At 47.5% G+C, this 19,906-nt stretch overlaps 1 protein-coding gene across 1 annotated transcript in view; it reads right to left on the reverse strand.

The window, feature by feature from the left end:
- Positions 1-19,906, reverse strand: part of lpcat3 (lysophosphatidylcholine acyltransferase 3) — a 57,132-nt gene that overhangs the window by 27,311 nt on the left and 9,915 nt on the right. The gene's annotated exons all lie outside the window — the stretch shown is intronic.

Genomic DNA, 19,906 nt, shown 5'->3' on the forward strand with positions numbered 1-19,906 from the left:
CGAGTGTCTCACCTCCTGACTCCCCAAAGTCTTTCCACTATCGACAAGGCACAAGTCAGGAGTGTGATGGAATACTCCCCACTTGCCTGGATGAGCGCAGCTCCAACACTCAAGAAGCTCGACACCATTCAAGACAAATCAGCCCGCTTAATTGGCACCCCATCCACCACCGGCGCACCGTGGCGGCAGTGTGTACCATCTACAAGATGCACTGCAGCAACTCGCCAAGGCTCCTTCGGCAGCACCTCCCAAACCTGCGACCTCCTCCACCTAGAAGGACAAGGGCAGCAGGCGCATGGGAACACCACCACCTCCAAGTTCCGCTCCAAGTCACACACCATCCTGACTTGGAAATATATCGGCCATTCCTTCATCGTCGCTGGGTCAAAATCCTGGAACTCCCTCCCCAACAGCACTGTGGGAGCACGTTCACCACACGGACTGCAGCGGTTCAAGGCGGCGGCTCACCACCACCTTCTCAAGGGGCCATTGGGGACTGGCCAGCGACGCCCGCATCCCGTGAATGAAAAAAGAAAAAGGAGGATTTGAAGGCTGCTTTACACTCGAGGCCCAAGTTTCTGTGGAGCAAACTGCACAGCAACAGTGCCACGTGGAGATGTGAAGAGTCTGCAATTAGGTCAGTGGATACTTCAGTCAGTCAGTCAGTGATAAGGGAGCGCTATCAAGGGATAAATCAAATAAACAAGGTCAGTCATGCAGCCTCTGAGCTGAACTCTCCTCAGGGGATTGGCAGTCACATAGAGCAACTAGGCTCAACTACTGAGGGGTCGGTCACAGTGACAGGGCTGCACTACTACAACAACTTGTATTTATCTGGAGCTACCGGGCTTTCAGAAGACTTTCGATAAGGTCCCGCATAAGAGATTAGCATGCAAAGTTAAAGCACATGGGATTGGGGGGCAAGGTACTGACTTGGATAGAGAACTGGTTGGCAGACAGAAAGCAAAGAGTTGGAATAAACGGGTCTTTTTCCGAGTGGCAGGCAGTGACTAGTGGGGTACTGCAGGGATCGGTCCTTGGACCCCAGCTATTCACAATATATATTAATGATCTAGACAAGGGAACTAGATGTAATATCTCCAAGTTTGCAGACGACACAAAGCTGGGTGGGCGTGTGTGCTGTGAGGAGGATGCAGAGAAACTCCAGTATGATTTGGACAGGTTGGGCAGATGCAATATAATGTGGATAAATGCGAGGTTATCCACTTAGGCGGCAAAAACAGGAAGGCAGATTATTATCTGAATGGCAATAGATTGGGAGAAGGGAAGTGCAATGAGACCTGGGTGTCCTTGTGCACCAGTCGCTGCAGGTGCAACAGGCGGTTAAGAAGGCAAATGGTATGTTGGCCTTCATAGCGAGAGGCTTCGAGTACAGGAACAAGGATGTCTTGCTACAGTTGTACAGGGCCTTGGTGAGGCCACCCCTTGAGTATTGTGTGCAGTTTTGGTCGCCTTATCTGAGGAAGGATGTTCTTGCCATGGAGGGAGTGCAGCGAAGATTCACCAGACTGATACCTGGGATGGCAGGAATGACGTATGAAGAGAGATTGGATCGATTAGGCTTATACTCGCTAGAATTATAAAATTCTAACAGGACTAGACAGACTAGATGCAGGAAGGATGTTCCCGATGGCGGGGGAGTCCAGAAACAGGGGTCACAGTCTAAGGATAAGGGGTAAGCCATTTAGGACTGAGATGAGGAGGAATTTCTTCACCCAGAGAGTGGTGAACCTATGGAATTCTCTACCACAGAAGACAGTTGAGGCCAATTCATTAAATATATTCAAGAAGGAGTTAGATATATTTCTTAAGGCGAAGGGGATCAAGGGGTATGGGGAGAAAGCAGGGACCGGGTACTGAATTTGGATGATCAGCCATAATCTCATTAAATGGCAGAGCAGGATCGAGGGGCCGAATGACCTACTCCTGCTCCTATCTTCTATGTTTCTATGATCTGCTCAACCACACCCTCACCACCACCTTTGATGCCCTAGTCCCTATTAAAAACCATTACTCTCTCTCGCACCCTGGCCGCTCCCCCTGGTACGGCCCTCATCTTCGCTCCCTTAAGTCCAAGGGATGCAGACTTGAACAGCTATGGCGGACAACTGGTTTAACCATTCACCGCCAGATCTGGCTGGACCACATAAAGCACCATCGGGTCCTGCTCTTGCCTGCCAAAATTGCTCACTATTCCAGAATCATTCTGAAATGCAAAGATAAACCCCGGCTTCTATTCTCTACTGCTAACCGTCTTACTAAACCCCTCTCCTCTGTCTCCTCCACCCTCACCTCCGACAACAAGTGTGAGGAGCTCATGGACTTCTTTGTCTCGAAGATTGAGACCATCCGTTCAGCTGCCTCTGCCACTTCCCTTCCTTCCCCTAGCCCAAACTTCCACTAAGGTTCCCCCCTGCCCAAGCCCTGAACACATCTTTCTCCAGAGGGACTGAGAGACACCAGTCAGTGTACAGATATCTCCCTGAGGGAGAGGGACTGAGACACCAGTCAGTGTACAGATATCTCCCTGAGAGAGGGGACTGAGAGACACCAGTCAGTGTACAGATATCTCCCTGAGAGAGAGAGGGACTGAGAGACACCAGTCAGTGTACAGATATCTCCCTGAGAGTGCGGACTGAGAGACACCAGTCAGTGTACAGATATCTCCCTGAGGGAGAGGGACTGAGAGACAGTCAGTGTACAGATATCTCCCTGAGGGAGAGGGACTGAGAGACACCAGTCAGTGTACAGACATCTCCCTGAGAGAGGGACTGAGAGGCACCAGTCAGTGTACAGATATCTCCCTGAGGGAGAGGGACTGAGAGACACCAGTCAGTGTACAGATATCTCCCTGAGGGAGAGGGACTGAGTGACACCAGTCAGTGTACAGATATCTCCCTGAGAGAGAGGGTCTGAGAGACACCAGTCAGCGTACAGATATCTCCCTGAGGGAGAGGGACTGAGAGGCACCAGTCAGTGTACAGATATCTGCCTGAGGGAGAGGGACTGAGAGACCCCAGTCAGTGCACAGATATCTCCCTGAGAGAGAGGGACTGAGAGACACCAGTCAGTGTACAGATATCTCCCTGAGGGACAGGGACTGAGAGACACCAGTGTACAGATATCTCCCTGAGGGACATGGACTGAGAGACACCAGTCAGTGTACAGATATCTCCCTGAGGGACAGGGACTGAGAGACACCAGTCAGTGTACAGATATCTCCCTGAGGGACAGGGACTGAGAGACACCAGTCAGTGTACAGATATCTCCCTGAGGGACATGGACTGAGAGACACCAGTCAATTTTCAATTCAATTCAATTCGCTTTATTGGCATGACAAGGGACATCTTATGTTGCCAAAGCATCGAAAAACATTCATGTTTGTACACAAAAATACAGATCTATCCATACAGTGTATAAACAGATATATCCCTGAGTGTATAAATATACAGTCATATAATTTGTATATACTCTTTTCTTATATTTAGTGGTTGTCCCTCTGTTTATGGCAAGCTGTAACAGTGTGCCACTAATGTTACACAATTTCTCTCTTCCCCTAGTAGGTATGGGAGTTTTTGGTCGTCATTCAAATTTCTGAATTCCGGGCATATTTTTGTAAATTTTGGGTAGAAATTCTCCCTTATGCCCTGATATTTTCTACAAGCTGTGAGGAAGTGCATCTCTGTCTCCACCACTCCCTGACTGCAGTGAGAGCATATCCTGTCCTCTCTTGGTAGCCTGGTCTGCCTGTGTCTACCTTTTTCGATCGCCAGGCTATGTTCACTAAGTCTGTACATTGTCACGGTTTTTCTCAGTTTGCTATCCTTTACCATGGTCAGGTAATCAGCCATGTTGTATTGTCTGTTTAGGGCCAAGTAACAATTGAGTTTGCTTTGGGTTTTAGTTGTTTCTGCCCAATATGACAGATATTTTTCCTTTTGCTTAGCGACGATTGTGTTGGGTCGAATTCTTTGTGTTACGCTGTCACTGTCCTGGGGCTGGTTATTGTTAGTAGTGACTTCACGGAGTCCCAGGACTAGTTGACTGAGGGTATTCTTCTTTATGGTCCTCTCTTGGCATTTCAGGGCTTCGTAATGATAGCATTGGTGTTTGCCCATTTCTAGGTGTTTCCAAAGTTTGGTGGCTCTTTTTTGGAGAGTGATTATTAGTGGAAATTGGCCTAGTTCTGCCCTGCATGCATTGTTTACGGTTTTCCTTTGAGTCCGGAGGATACTTTTACAGAATTCTGCATGTAGGATCTCAATTGGGTGTTTGTCCCATTTTGCAAATTCTTGTTGTGTTAGCGGTCCCCACACCTCACTGCCATAGAGTGCAATTGGTTCAATTACTGATTTAAAAATTTTGAGCCAAATGCTAATTGGGATTTCTATTTGGATTGATTTTTTAATGGCATAGAAAGCCCTTCTTGCTTTCTCTTTCAGTTCATTCACAGCCAGATGGAAATTTCCCGTAGAACTGATTTTTAAGCCCAAGTATGTGTAGTTAGTGGTTTGTTCAATTTTGGTTGTTCCTAGTGTGAAATTTATTTTGGGTCCCTGATGTCTGGATCTTTGCTGGAACACAAGGACTTTGGTTTTTTGGGGATTTATTGTCAGGGCCCAGGTCTGGCAGTGCGACTCCAGCAGATCCAGGTTCTGCTGTAGACCCTCCTTAGTTGGTGACAGCAGAACCAGGTCATCTGCATAGAGGAGGAATTTAACCTTGGATTCATATAGGGTGAGGCCGGGTGCTGTAGATTGTTCAAGTAGTTTTGCCAATTCATTTATGTAAATATTAAAGAGTGTCGGTGAGATTGGCGAGCACTGCGTCACCCCCCCCACCCCTGTGGGAAGTATTTTGTTTGTTTGTCTCCAATTTTAACTGCACATTTGTTGTTTGTATACATTGATTTAATTACATCATGTTTTCCCCCCTACCCCGCTTTCGATAATTTTCAGGAATAAACCGTCGTGCCAGATGGAATAGAAAGCCTTCTGGAAATCTATAAAGCATACGTAGATTTTGCTTTTGTTTTGATGAACGTGTTTGTCAATTAGGGTCTGTAGGGTGAAGATATGATCTGATGTTCTATAGTTTGGCAGGAATCCAATTTGGCTTTTACTCAAGACATTGTGCTCCTCAAGGAAGTTTATAAGTCTTTTGTTTATGATACTACAGAATACCTTCCCCAGGTTACTGTTTACACAGATGCCTCGATAGTTATTTGGGTCGACTTTGTCCCCACTTTTGTATATGGGCGTTATGAGTCCTTTGTTCCAGATATCAGGGAAGTAACCGACACTCATAACCAAGTTGAAGAGTTTTAGGATAGCCAGTTTCATTTTATCGTCTGTGTGTTTAATCATCTCGCTTAGTATGCCGTCTGCACTGCAAGCTTTTCCTGGTCGCAGGTCCTTGAGTTTTTCAAATAGTTCTTTTTCTGTTATTATGGAGTCTAGCGGGTTTTGGTTATCTTTTGTGGCCATTTCGAGCTTTTCCAGTTTTTTTGCATATTTGGTGTTGCTCTGGCCTTAGTGTGTTTTTCTGGTATAATTTTTCAAAGTAGTTTTCCCATGTGTCTCCATTTTGAATGGCCAATTCGTCGTGTTGTTTTGTGTGTAATGTATTCCAGTTGTCCCAGAAACAATTGGAATCAATGGATTCCTCAATGGAGCTGAGTGTATTCTTAATATACTGCTCTTTTTTGGTTCTGAGTGCGTTTCTGTATTGTGTTAGTGTCCGACAATAAGTAAGGCGTAATTCCTCGTTTTCTGGCTGTCTGTGTTTTTGGTTTGATATTTTTCTAAGTTTTTTCCTCATGTTATGGCAATCTGGGTCAAACCATTTTTCATAGTTTTTTGTTTTGGGTTTGTTCTTGCGAGCTTTCAAGTTTGACCTTGTTGCCAAATTATCAAAAATATTGTTTAGGTTATTCACTGCCCGGTTTACGCCTTCTTTATTGTGAGTGTATATGTTATCCAGAAAGGTGTCCAAGAGAGCTTGAGTTGATTCATTGCTAATTGCTTTCTGGTATTTTTCTGTGCTGTTTTTGGCCCATCTGTACGATTTTTTGGTGTTGTACAGCTTACTGGGTTGTGTTTCTGTGTTGGTTGTTTCTGTCTTTTTAAGATACATAGTAATTTGACTGTGGTCTGACAGTGTTGTTTGTGGTTTGACTGTGAATGCTCTGAAAGAGGATGGGTCCAAATCCGTAATCATATAGTCTACGGTGCTACAGCCAAGAGGTGAGCAATAGGTCGATCTTCCTAGGAGGTCTCCCATGAACCTACCATTGACAATGTACAGACCCAGGCTTCAACAGAGCTGCAGGAGCTGTTTTCCGTTGGTATTTGTCTGCTTGTCGCAGTTATGCCTGTATGGAAGGGAAGGGATATCGAAGTGGTTATTCCCGAATATGTAATTGTTTCCCTGATTATTGGTGAAGTCTGGTTCTTCGCCAGTTCTTGAGTTGAGGTCACCACAGATCAACACGTTCCCCTGGGCCTGGAATTGGATAATTTCCCTCTCAATGTTGGAGAAGGTGTCCTCTTTAAAGTACGGGGATTCCATTGGGGGGGGATATAGAGTGCGCAAATGAAAACATCTTGGGTATTAGAGATAATCCCCCTCTCAATTTTGAGCCACATGTGGTTTTCGCCCTTTTTTTTATAAATTTGATGCAATTCTTAAGCTCTGTTTTAAACCAAATCAGTATGCCGCCGGAGTCTCTGCCTTGGGTTACTCCTGGCAATTTATTGGAGGGGACCACCAGCTCTGTGTACCCTTGGGGACGGCCAGTGTGTCCTTTTCCTCTATACCAAGTTTCCTGTAAAATGATCATAGATGAAACTAAAGATCTAGATATTAACTATGGGGTCCTACTCTTCACGTCTAGCACCGAAGGGCGTAGACCTTGGATATTCCAGGTTGAAATATATAAGGATTTCATGTTAAGTTTGATCTTTTACTATGATATGTTAAAGAATGATATGTGTTTGTCGTGTCTAAATGGGGGGGAAAAAGATCATCTCAATTGTCTTTCAATGCTAATACTACTTGGTTACAATTCTTTCTATTAATTAGTCCTTGATTTTTTTTCATTTTCTGATCCATAAGGCAGAAGTAGATGCTACTGTACGTCTGCTTAGTGTCTCTTAATGGATTGTCTCTGCCTGAGGTATTGCGTACGCCCTGTGCATCTCTCCCTCTGTCTGGCTGGGAGCGGTCCTGAGAGGCAGTCAGTGTACAGATATCTCCCTGAGGGAGAGGGACTGAGAGACACCAGTCAGTGTACAGATATCTCCCTGAGAGAGGGACTGAGAGACACCAGTCAGTGTACAGATATCTCCCTGAGAGAGAGGGACTGAGAGACACCAGTCAGTGTACAGATATCTCCCTCAGGGAGAGGGGACTGAGAGACACCAGTCAGTGTACAGATATCGCCCTGAGAGAGAGGGACTGAGAGACACCAGTCAGTGTACAGATATCGCCCTGAGAGAGGGACTGAGAGACACCAGTCAGTGTACAGATATCTCCCTGAGAGAGAGGGACTGAGGGACACCAGTCAGTGTACAGATATCTCCCTGAGGGACTGAGAGACACCAGTCAGTGTACAGATATCTCCCTGAGAGAGGGACTGAGAGACACCAGTCAGTGTACAGATATCGCCCTGAGAGAGGACTGAGAGACGCCAGTCAGTGTACAGATATCTCCCTGAGAGAGAGGGACTGAGAGACACCAGTCAGTGTACAGATATCTCCCTGAGAGAGGGACTGAGAGACACCAGTCAGTGTACAGATATCTCCCTGAGAGAGAGGGGACTGAGAGACACCAGTCAGTGTACAGATATCTCCCTGAGAGAGAGGGACTGAGAGACACCAGTCAGTGTACAGATATCTCCCTGAGGGAGAGGGGACTGAGAGACACCAGTCAGTGTACAGATATCGCCCTGAGAGAGGGACTGAGAGACACCGGTCAGTGTACAGATATCTCCCTGAGGGAGAGGGGACTGAGAGACACCAGTCAGTGTACAGATATCTCCCTGAGAGACACCAGTCAGTGTACAGATATCTCCCTGAGAGAGGGACTGAGAGACACCAGTCAGTGTACAGATATCTCCCTCAGGGAGAGGGAACTGAGAGACACCAGTCAGTGTACAGATATCTCCCTGAGAGAGAGTGACTGAGAGACACCAGTCATTGTACAGATATCTCCCTGAGGGAGAGAGTACTGAGAGACGCCAGTCAGTGTACAGATATCTCCCTGAGAGAGGGACTGAGAGACACCAGTCAGTGTACAGATATCTCCCTGAGAGAGGGACTGAGAGACACCAGTCAGTGTACAGATATCTCCCTGAGAGAGGGACTGAGAGACACCAGTCAGTGTACAGATATCTCCCTGAGAGAGAGGGACTGAGATGCACCAGTCAGTGTACAGATATCTCCCTGAGAGAGGGACTGAGAGACACCAGTCGGTGTACAGATATCTCCCTGAGAGAGAGGGACTGAGATGCACCAGTCAGTGTACAGATATCTCCCTGAGAGAGAGGGACTGAGATGCACCAGTCAGTGTACAGATATCTCCCTGAGAGAGAGGGACTGAGAGACACCAGTCCATGTACATATATCGCCCTAAGGGAGAGGGACTGAGAGACACCAGGCAGCGTACAGATATCTCCCTGAGAGAGAGGGACTGAGAGACACCAGTCAGTGTACAGATATCTCCCTGAGAGAGAGGGACTGAGAGACACCAGTCAGTGTACAGATATCTCCGAGAGAGAGGGACTGAGAGACACCAGTCAGTGTACAGATATCGCCCTGAGGGAGAGGGACTGAGAGACACCAGGCAGTGTACAGATATCGCCCTGAGGGAGAGGGACTGAGAGACACCAGTCAGTGTACAGATATCTCCCTGAGAGAGAGGGACTGAGAGACACCAGTCAGTGTACAGATATCGCCCTGAGGGAGAGGGACTGAGAGACACCAGGCAGTGTACAGATATCGCCCTGAGGGAGAGGGACTGAGAGACACCAGTCAGTGTACAGATATCTCCCTGAGAGAGAGGGACTGAGAGACACCAGTCAGTGTACAGATATCTCCCTGAGGGAGCGGGACTGAGAGACACCAGTCAGTGTACAGATATCTCCCTGAGGGAGAGGGACTGAGAGACACCAGGCAGTGTACAGATATCTCCCTGAGAGAGAGGGACTGAGAGACACCAGTCAGTGTACAGATATCTCCCTGAGGGAGAGGGACTGAGAGACACCAGTCGGTGTACAGATATCGCCCTGAGGGAGAGGGACTGAGAGACACCAGTCAGTGTACAGATATCTCCCTGAGAGAGAGGGACTGAGAGACACCAGGCAGTGTACAGATATCTCCCTGAGAGAGAGGGACTGAGAGACACCAGTCAGTGTACAGATATCTCCCTGAGAGACAGGGACTGAGAGACACCAGTCAGTGTACAGATATCGCCCTGAGGGACAGGGACTGAGAGACACCAGGCAGTGTACAGATACCTCCCTGAGAGAGAGGGACTGAGAGACACCAGTCAGTGTACAGATATCTCCGAGGGAGAGGGGACTGAGAGACGCCAGTCAGTGTACAGATATCTCCCTGAGGGACAGGGACTGAGAGACACCAGTCAGTGTACAGATATCTCCCTGAGGGAGAGGGACTGAGAGACACCAGGCAGTGTACAGATATCTCCCTGAGAGAGGGACTGAGAGACACCAGTCAGTGTACAGATATCTCCCTGAGAGAGAGGGGACTGAGAGACACCAGGCAGTGTACAGATATCTCCCTGAGGGAGAGGGACTGAGAGACACCAGGCAGTGTACAGATATCTCCCTGAGGGACAGGGACTGAGAGACACCAGTCAGTGTACAGATATCTCCCTGAGGGACAGGGACTGAGAGACACCAGTCAGTGTACAGATATCTCCCTGAGGGACAGGGACTGAGAGACATCAGTCAGTTTACAGATACCACCTGATAAAATTAGGCAGATAAAGGTGTAAAAGGACCTAGAATTGCTGCAGCACCCTTTGAGGGAGTCACAGAGGCTGAGGGAATGCACACGCCAAGCATACAGTTTTAAAACAAGTCAGCCTTGTTGACGATTAGGGCAGGGCACTTTACGAAAGACAATGATCCCAAAACTCGCCACAGGGCTTTAAGCATGAGATGGCACGACACAAAGAGGAAGCCCTTCCTAACTTTGTCCCCATCCCGACTATCCCAGCAGTCAGCTGTCCCCTGCCATGTCCCCAGGGCTTAACACCTCTGCTATTCAACCGTAAGTGCATTACCCCATCCATCAGTGCCGCGGCTTAACCGAAACCTCTGACACGCAGCTGGAAACTGCCGTGTGCCAGCTTGGGCCCGTGTCCAACCTTTCGCCCCTCAGTCATGGTTTACAATACTTGCATTTCTATAGCGCCTTTAACGTAGTAAAACGTCCCAAGGCGCTGCACAGGAGTATTTGAAGACAAAAAATGTGGTATCAATCCACATAAGGATAAATTAGGGCAGGTGACCAAAACCTTCGTCAAAGAGGTAGGTTTTAAGGAGCGTCTTAAAGGAGGAAAGAAAAGTAGCGAGGCGGAGAGGTTTAGACAGGGAATTCCAGAGCTTAGGGCCCAGGCAACAGAAGGCACGGCCACCAAAGGTTGAGTGATTATAATCAGGGATGCTCAAGAAGGCAGAATTAGAGGAGCGCAGATATCTCGGGGGTTGTGGGCCTGAAGGAGATTAACGTAGTAAAACGTTCCCAAGGCGCTTAACAGGAGCGTTATCAAACAAAATTCAAATGTCTCTCAGTCCCTTCCTTCTCAGGGAGGTATCTGTACACTAACATAGAAGATAGGAGCAGGAGTAGGCCATTCGGCCCTTCGAGCCTGCTCCGCCATTCAATGAGATCATGGCTGATCATCCAAATTCAGTACCCTGTCCCTGCTTTCTCCCCATATCCCTTGATCCCTTTAGCCTTAAGAAATATATCCAACTCCTTCTTGAATATATTTAATGAACTGGCCTCCACTGCCCTCTGTGGCAGAGAATTCCACAGGTTCACCACTCTCTGGGTGAAGAAATTCCTCCTCATTTCAGTCCTAAATGGCTTACCCCTTATCCTTAGACTATGACCCCTGGTTCTGGACTCCCCGGCCATCAGAAACATCCTTCCTGCATCTAGTCTGTCCAGACCTGACAGAATTTTATAGGTTTCGATGAGATCCCCTCTCAATCTTCTGAACTCCAGTGAGTATAAGCCCAATCGACACAATCTCTCCTCATACGTCATTCCTGCCATCCCAGGTATCAGCCTGGTGAATCTTCGCTGCACTCCTTCCATGGCAAGAACGTCCTTCCTCAGGTAAGGCGACCAAAACTGCACACAAACCTCAAGGTGCGGTCTCACCAAGGCCCTGTACAACTGTAGCAAGACATCCTTGTTCCTGTACTCAAACCCTCTTGCTACGAAGGCCAACATACCATTTGCCTTCTTAACTGCCTGCTGCACCTGCATGCTTACCTTCAGCGGCTGGTGCACAAGAACACCCAGGTCTCTTTGCACTTCCCCTTCTCCCAATCTATTGCCATTCAAATAATAATATGCCTTCCTATTTTTGCCACCAAAGTGGATAACCTCACATTTATCCACATTATAGTGCATTTGCCAGGTTTCTGCCCAATCACCCAACCTCTCCAAATCGTACTGGAGTTTCACGACATCCTCCTCACAGCTTACCCTCCCACCCAGCTTTGTGTCGTCTGCAAATTTGGAGATATTACATCCAATTCCCTCGTCCAGATCATTAATATATATTGTGAACAGCTGGGGTCCTAGGACCGATCCTTGCGGTACCCCACTAGTCACTGCCTGCCACTCGGAAAACGACCCGTTTATTCCAACTCTCTGCTTTCTGTCCGCCAACCAGTTCTCTTTCCAAGTCAATACCTTGCCCCCAATCCCATGTGCCTTAATTTTGCACGCTAATCTCTTATGTGGGACCTTATCGAAAGCCTTCTGAAAGTCCGAATACACCACATCCACTGGTTCTCCCTTATCTATTTTACCAGTTACATCCTCAAAAAATTCCTTTTGTAAATCCATGTTGACTTTGTCCGATCCTGTCACTGCTTTCCAAGTGCTCTGCTATTACATCTTTTATAATAGACTCCAGCATTTTCCCCACTACCGATGTCAGGCTTACCGGTCTATAATTCCCCGTTTTCTCTCTACCACCTTTTTTGAATAGTGGGGTAACATTAGCTACCCTCCAATCCATGGGTACTGTTCCAGAGTCTATCGAGTTCTGGAAGATGACCAGCAATGCATCTACTATCTCTAGGGCCACTTCCTTAAGTACCCTGGGATGTAGATTATCAGGCCCTGGGGATTTATCGGCCTTCAGTCCCATCAATTTTCCTAACACCATTTCCCTACAAATACTGATTTCTTTCAGTTCCGCCCTTTCATCAGACCCTATGTTCCCCGACATCTCACAGAATCACAGAATCACAGAAACCCCACAGTGCAGATAGAGGCCATTTCGGCCCATCGAGCCTGCACCGACACATATCCCACCCTATCCCTGTAATCCCCCTAACACTAAGGGTCAATTTATCATAGCCAATCAACCTAACCCGCACATCTTTGGACTGTGGGAGGAAACCGGACATCTCTGGGAGGTTATTTGTGTCCTCCTTTGTGAAGACAGAACCAAAGTATGAATTTAGTTGGACTGCCATTTCTTTGTTTCCCATTATAAATTCCCCTGATTCTGACTGCAAGGGACCTACGCTTGACTTCACCAATCTTTTTCTCTTCACATATCTATAAAAGCTTTGAGTCAGTTTTTATGTTCCCTGCAAGCTTACTCTCATATTCTATTTTCCCTTTCTTAATTAATCCCTTTGTCCTCCTTTGTTGAATCCTAAACTGCTCCCAATCCTCAGGATTATTGCTTTTTCTGGCCAATTTATATGTCGTCGCCTTGGATCTTATGCTATCCCTAATTTCCCTTGTTAGCCACGGTTGAGTCACCTTTTTTGTTTTATTTTTATGCCAAACTGGGATGAACAAATTCTGTAGCTCATCCATTCGATCTTTGAATGTTTGCCATTGCCTATCCACCGTCAACCCTTTGCGTGCCATTCCCCAATCAATCCTACCCAACTCGCTCCTCAGACCATCGTAGTTTCCTTTATTTAAATTGAGGACCCTAGTCTCTGAGTCAACTACTTCATTCTCCATCTTAATGAAGAATTCGATCATATTATGATCGCTCCGACCCAAGGGGCCTCGTACAACAAGATTGCTAATTAATCCTTTCTCGTTACATAATACCCAGTCTAAGATGGCCTGATCTCCGGTTGGTTCCTCGACATATTGGTCCAGGAAACCATCCCGTAAACACTCCAGGAATTCCTCCTCCACAGTATTGTTACTAATTTGGTTAGCCCAATCTATATGTATCTCTCAGGGAGATATCTGTACACTGACTAGTGTCTCCCAGTCCCTCTCTCTCGGGGAGCTATCTGTACACTGACTGGTGTCTCTCGGTCCCTCTCTCGGAGATATCTGTACACTGACTGGTGTCTCTCAGTCCCTCTCTCGGGGAGCTATCTGTACACTGACTGGTGTCTCTCGGTCCCTCTCTCAGGGAGATATCTGTACACTGACTGGTGTCTCCCAGTCCCTCTCTCCCTGCGGGAGATATCTGTACACGGACTGGTGTCTCTCAGTCCCTCTCTCTCAGGGAGATATCTGTATACTGACTGGTGTCTCTCTGTCACACCTCTCTCTCTAACAACTTATATAACGCCTTTAACATAGTAAAATGACCCAAAGCGCTTCATCGAAGCAATTATCAAACAAAATTTGACACCGAGCTACATAAAGAGATATTAGGACAGGTGATCAAAGAGGTAGGTTTGAAGGAGCGTCTTAAAGGAGGAGAAAGAGTCGAAGAGGTTTAGGGAGGGAATTCCAGATCTTAGGGCCTCGGCAGCTGAAGGCACGGCCACCAATGGTGGAGCGATGAAAATCGGGGGGTGCACCAGAGGCCAGAATTGGAGGAGCGCAGAGGTCTCGATTTGGGAGATTTTGAACAACAGTAGCCGTGTGGTCACGTCACTGGACTAATAATCCAAAGAACGCAGTTTCAAATCCCGCCATTGCCGTTTTGAGAACATTGAATTCTGTTTATTAAAAAACGCCAGAGATTAAAAATGGCCAGTAAAAAGGGTGAAGCTGTCAATTTGTTGTTTAATAAAACTCCAACTGGTTCACTAATGGCCCAATTTCGGGAAAGCAACCCGCCGTCCTCACCCGGTCTTGTACTGGAGAAGGTGCACGAAAGATTTAGAAGGACGATACCAGAACTGCGAGGTTATAACCAACAGGAAAGACTGAACAGGCGGAGGCTCTTTTCTCTAGAAAAGAGAAGGCGGGGCGGACAACCTGATAGAGATCTTTGAAATTATGAAGGGGGTTCTAGAGGGTAGATGTAGAGAAGATGTCTCCACATAGGGGGGAGACCAAGACTAGGGGGCCATCACTAGAAGGTAGTCACTAATAAATCCGATAGGGAACTCAGGAGCAAGTTCTTTACCCAGAGAGTGGTACTCGCTACCACAAGGACTAGCTGAGGCGAATAGTACAGATGCATCTCAGGAGAAGCTAGATAAGTACGAGGGAGGAAGGAACAGAAGGGTCTGCTGATAAGGTGAGATGAAGTAGGGGTGGGAGGAGACTCGTGTGGAGCATAAACACAGGCATGGATTCTTCTTAGGCAGTCCCTCGGAGCCGAGGATGACTTGCTCCCACACTAAAAATGAGCTCTCAGGTGACTGAGGAGTCCAATGCGGAACCTACAGTCTCTGTCACAGGTGGGGCAGACGGTGATTGAAGGGGCGGGTGGGTGGGGTGCTTGGGTTGACGTGCGCTCCTTGCGCTTGGCTTCCGCTTGCTCCCGGCGAAGAGACTCGAGGTGTTCGGCGCCTTCCCGGATGCTTCTCCTCCACTTTGTGCGGTCTTGGGCCAGGGATTCCCAGGTGTCGGTGGGGATGTTACACTTTTTCCAAGGAGGCTTTGAGGGTGTCCTTGAAGCGTTTCCTCTGCCCACCTGGGGCTCTCTTGCCGTGCCGGAGCTCCGAGTAGAGCGCTGGTTTTGGGAGTCTCGTATCGGGCATGCGGACAATGTGACCCGTCCATCAGAGCTGATCGAGCGTGGTCAGAGCTTCGATGCTAGGGATGTTGGCCTGAGCAAGAACACTGACGTTGGTGTGCCTATCCTGCCAATGGAATTGCAGGATCTTGTGGAGGCAGCGTTGGTGGTACCTCTCCAGTGCTTTGAGGTGCCTGCTGTACATGGTCCATGTCTCTGAGGCATACAGCAGGGCGGGTATCACTGCTGCTCTGTCATGGTCTACAGGCATGGATCTGATGGGCTGAATAGCTAGTTTCTGTGCTGTAAATTTGATGTCATTCCACCCAATATACGTGACTCCAGTCCCACGTCTCCATGGTTGACCTTGACTGCCCTCTGAAGGAGCCACTCAGTTGTATCTCGGGGGCGAGTAGGGAAGGGCCATTAATGCCGGCCTTGCTAGCAACGCCCAAGGTTAAATGTTCTCGAGCGAAGAGTTTACAATCTTCTGTCAGCCCTGTAAGCAAAGCCCAGGTTTCTCCTAGTCATAACAACTCACTGCGTAAAAAAATAATTCTCCTCCTCTCCCCCCTGGTTCTTTTGCCAATCACCTGAAATCTGTGTCCTTTGGTTACCGACCTTCCTGCCACTGGAAACGTTTTTCTTTATTTACTCTATCAAAAACCATTCAAGATTTTGAACAGCTCGATCAAATCTCCCTTGAACCTTCTCCACTCTAGGGAGAATGACCCCCAACTCCTCCACGTAACTGAAGTCCCTCATCCCTGGAACCATTCTGGTAAATCTCTTCTGCACCTTCTCCCAGGCCTTGACATCCTTCCTAAAGTGGGCGTCCAGAATTGGACACAATGGGCCGGAAATTCGGGTCCCCGCGGGCGAGTACGTGCTGTGTACTCACTCGTAAGGCCAACGAAAGTGCCGGTTTCGCTCATGCACTGCGCAAGCGCTGGAAACCGAATCTTCCGTTCCCTTGAAGGAAGGAGTTCGGGGGTCAGACGCGTGCGCCGGAGAGACAGCGCGTAGACCTGGAGCTTCCGATTTTTTCACAGGTTTCTCCGTGCAGGCAAGTCTCCAGGAGCTGCGCATGAAAAAAAGCAGGCGCAAGGCTTGCTTTTAACAAGGCAAGAGGTTAATTAAGTAAAATTAAAACATTTTTTCTACAGGTTTATCATTTCAAAATACTTTAAAGTTAAGTTTATTTTTAGCCCTGTTAAAAACTTCAATAAATTTTTTCAAAAATGTATTTGAAGTTTTAGTTAGGTTTTGGGGCTGATCTCTATTCATAGGTTTGACAGGTCTTCCTGTCAAATCTATGAATGAAGCATTCCCTGCTCCGATTGGCTCCCCGTGGCCCACGTGATCCCAGGGGACGCTGCTAACTGCGCCCCTGGGATACGCGAGCCCTGCGTGCTGGCAGCTGGAGGAGGCCCAGGATCCCAAGCGGGCCCACAGCACAATGGCCGGCGCGGTAGGTAAGTGCAGGTCGGGGGGGGCTTGCGCCCGCGGGAAGCCCCCGGCCCGAATTTCTGGCCCAATATCCAGCGGAGGCCGAAGCAGTGTTTTAAAAAGGTTTAGCATAACTTCCTTGTTTTTGTACTCTGTACCTCTGTTAATAAAGCCAAGGATCCCGGATGCTTTTTTTTTTTTTTTTAAAAACAGACTTCTCAACCTTCAAAGATTTCTGTACGTACACCCTCACCCGTAACCTCACCTCATTCTTCCTACTAAAATATATGTTAAAGTTCATCTGCCACGTGTCTGCACATTTCACCAGTCTGTCCACATCCTCCTGACGTTGGTAACTACCCTTCTCATTGTTTACTACCTTTACGAGTCTTGTATCATCTGCAGACTTTGAAATTATGCCCTGTATACCAAAGTCCAGGACGTTAATATATAACTTAATTGACTATAAAGCACTTTGGGATGTCCGGAGGTGGTGAAAGGTGCTACACAAGATGCCGTTTCGCTGTGTGACTGACTGCGCCCTCGATAGTTTAGCCCCGTCACTGTGTGACATCGCCTCACTCTGCCCCAGCTCATCTGCTGATGAAACCCTCACCCATGCCTTTGTTACCTCGAGACTGGACTATTCCAATGCTCACCTGGCCCATCTTCCACTCTACATAAACTTAAGCTCATCCAAAACTCTGCTGCCCGTGTCCTAACTTGCACAGAGTCCTGTTCACCCATCGCTCCTGTGCTCGCTGACATACAGAGACTAGCGTATGTACACCCCCAGGTCTCTCTGTTCCTGCACACATTTCAAAATTGTACCAATTCGTTCATATTGCCTCATTTCATTCTTCCTACCAAAATGAATCACTTCACACTTGTAGGGTCAATTCCTCTCCCCACCCCAACAGTGAAAATATTGGACTATGAAATATAAAAACCCAGCAGCCCGCAAAAAGGGCTCGGCAATAAAGAGTTAATTCAAACATTGCAGCCGAAACTACAAATCTAAATTCTTGAACAAGAACATCTGCATATTCATGTACCTTAAGGGGTTACATTGTTCACCTTCGACCGTGGCCCCTGAATAACTAGTTTCAGTGCAGGCCTGGACAATGGGCCGGGCCTTGAACCTTTTGAACACGAATGCCTACAGAAACCAACAACTTCGCATATGCAGTCACTTTGGGAAGGTTGCATTGTCAGAAAGGTATCTCTAATCAATGGACAATACCGGGGACAATTCACACATTTTGTGTAGCTCCTATGACCGGAAAGCCCTGCAGCAGGTAGTCAAAACTGCCCAACGCATTACCGGCACCCGGCTACCGACCATAGAGAACATCTATCAGAAACTCTGTTTACGGAGGTCACTGACCATCATCAAAGATCCTACCCACCCCAGCCACAGTTTGTTCGCCCCCCCTGCCATCTGGGAGACGCTACAGATGCATTCGCACCCGAACGACCAGATTTAGGAACAGCTTCTTTCCCAGGGCTGTCATCCTACTGAACTTTACAAATAAACTCTAAATCCTGCACATCTGCCAATGCACTTTATTATGTTTATTATGTATTACAAGCCAAATGAATGTCGAATGTTAAATGTCTTAATCTAAATGTACACTCTCGGGAGCCGCAAGCCTACATTTCGTTGTACTGCACTTTTGCACTAACAATGACAATAAAGTTGATTATGATTATGAATCGTATGCTCAGGAGGGGGGCCAGGAAATGTGTGTCAAGATACTGCAAGTTGGTTTTGGTTTAAAGTAAGATCACTTCAAAGACAGTGTGTGGGAAGCCAGGAGACAGGCCGATCGGGAGTGGTGATTGTAGGTTTCAGTCAAATCATAGAGGAGGGCTTTTATGATCGAGTCTAAGTAAGTTTGTGTTTCAGTCAGATCACAATAAGGGTTTTGTGATCGAGTCTGGGTAACTTTAGATGCAACAGTCAAATCGCAGACGGGTTTAACATTGTGTCCATGCAAATGACCCTTGCGTAGGGGTTTGTATTTTGGGGTTGTTAGCCTGATATAAATTGTAGGGATTTATACTGGGGAAGTAATTGTGTGTGTTCAATAAACAAACGAATCAAAGGTTGAGCCAGAACCCTGTGCCGTGTGTATTTGTTCTTATAAATCCTGACGTCCAAGAACGGTGTGTGACGGGGGACCGGTATTGGAGAAAACCCCTTACACACATCTGTCAACCATGGCTCAGTGGGTAGCACTCTCGCCTCTTGAATAGAGTGGGTTCAAGGCCCACTCCAGAGACTCGAGCACATAAATCTAGGCTGACACTCCAGTGCAGTGCCGAGCCGAGCCGAGCCGAGGGAGCGCTGCACTGTCGGAGGTGCCGTCTTGCGGATGAGACGTGAAACCGAGGCCCCGTCTGCTCACTCAGGCGGATGCAGAAAATCCCACGGCCACTATTTCAAAGAAGAGCAGGGGAGTTCTCCCCAGTGTCCTGGCCAATATTTATCCCTCAACCAACATGTTTCTATGGAGTTCGATATATTTCTTAAGGCTAAAGGGATCAAGGGATATGGGGAGAAGGCAGGGACAGGGCACTGAATTTGGATGATCAGCCGTGATCTCATTGAATGGCGGAGCAGGCTCGAGGGGCCGAATGGCCTACTCCTTCTCCTAACTTCTGTGTTCCTATGTTACCATCACTGAAAAACAGATTAGCTGGTCATTAACACATTGCTGTTTGTGGGAGCTTGCTGTGTGCAAACTGGCTGCCATTACAACAGTGACTACACTTCAAAAAACGACTTCGTTGGCTGTAGAGCGCTTTAGGACGTCCCGAGGCTGTGAAAGGCGCTATATAAATGCAAGTCTTTCTTGTCCTCTGTTAAATTTCATCGGCCATTTCACCAGTCTGTCTATGTCCTCATGCATCAGACAATCCACTGCCTCTCACAGCAACAACAAAAATCTATGTCTCATGTGTAAGGTGAGGAGACCCCACACCCGGAGTGCTGTGTGCAGTTTTGGTCTCCTTACCTAAGGAAGGATGTAATTGCCATAGAGGGAGTGCAACAAAGATTCACTCAAACGATTCCTGGGGTGGGGGGATTGTCCTATGAGGAGAGATTAAAGTAGTGTCGGCCGATAATCCCGAGAGTTTAGAAGAATGAGAGGTGATCTCATTGAAACATGTAAAATTCTTAAGGGGCTTGACAGGGTAGATGCAGGCAGGATGTTTCCCCTGGCTAGGGAGTCTAAAACTAGGGGGGGGTCACAGTCTC

This window comes from Somniosus microcephalus, unplaced genomic scaffold (genome assembly GCF_052327205.1).
Source record: "Somniosus microcephalus isolate GS21.2 unplaced genomic scaffold, FLI_Smic_1.0 unresolved_chr3, whole genome shotgun sequence".
Classification (NCBI taxonomy): domain Eukaryota; kingdom Metazoa; phylum Chordata; class Chondrichthyes; order Squaliformes; family Somniosidae; genus Somniosus; species Somniosus microcephalus.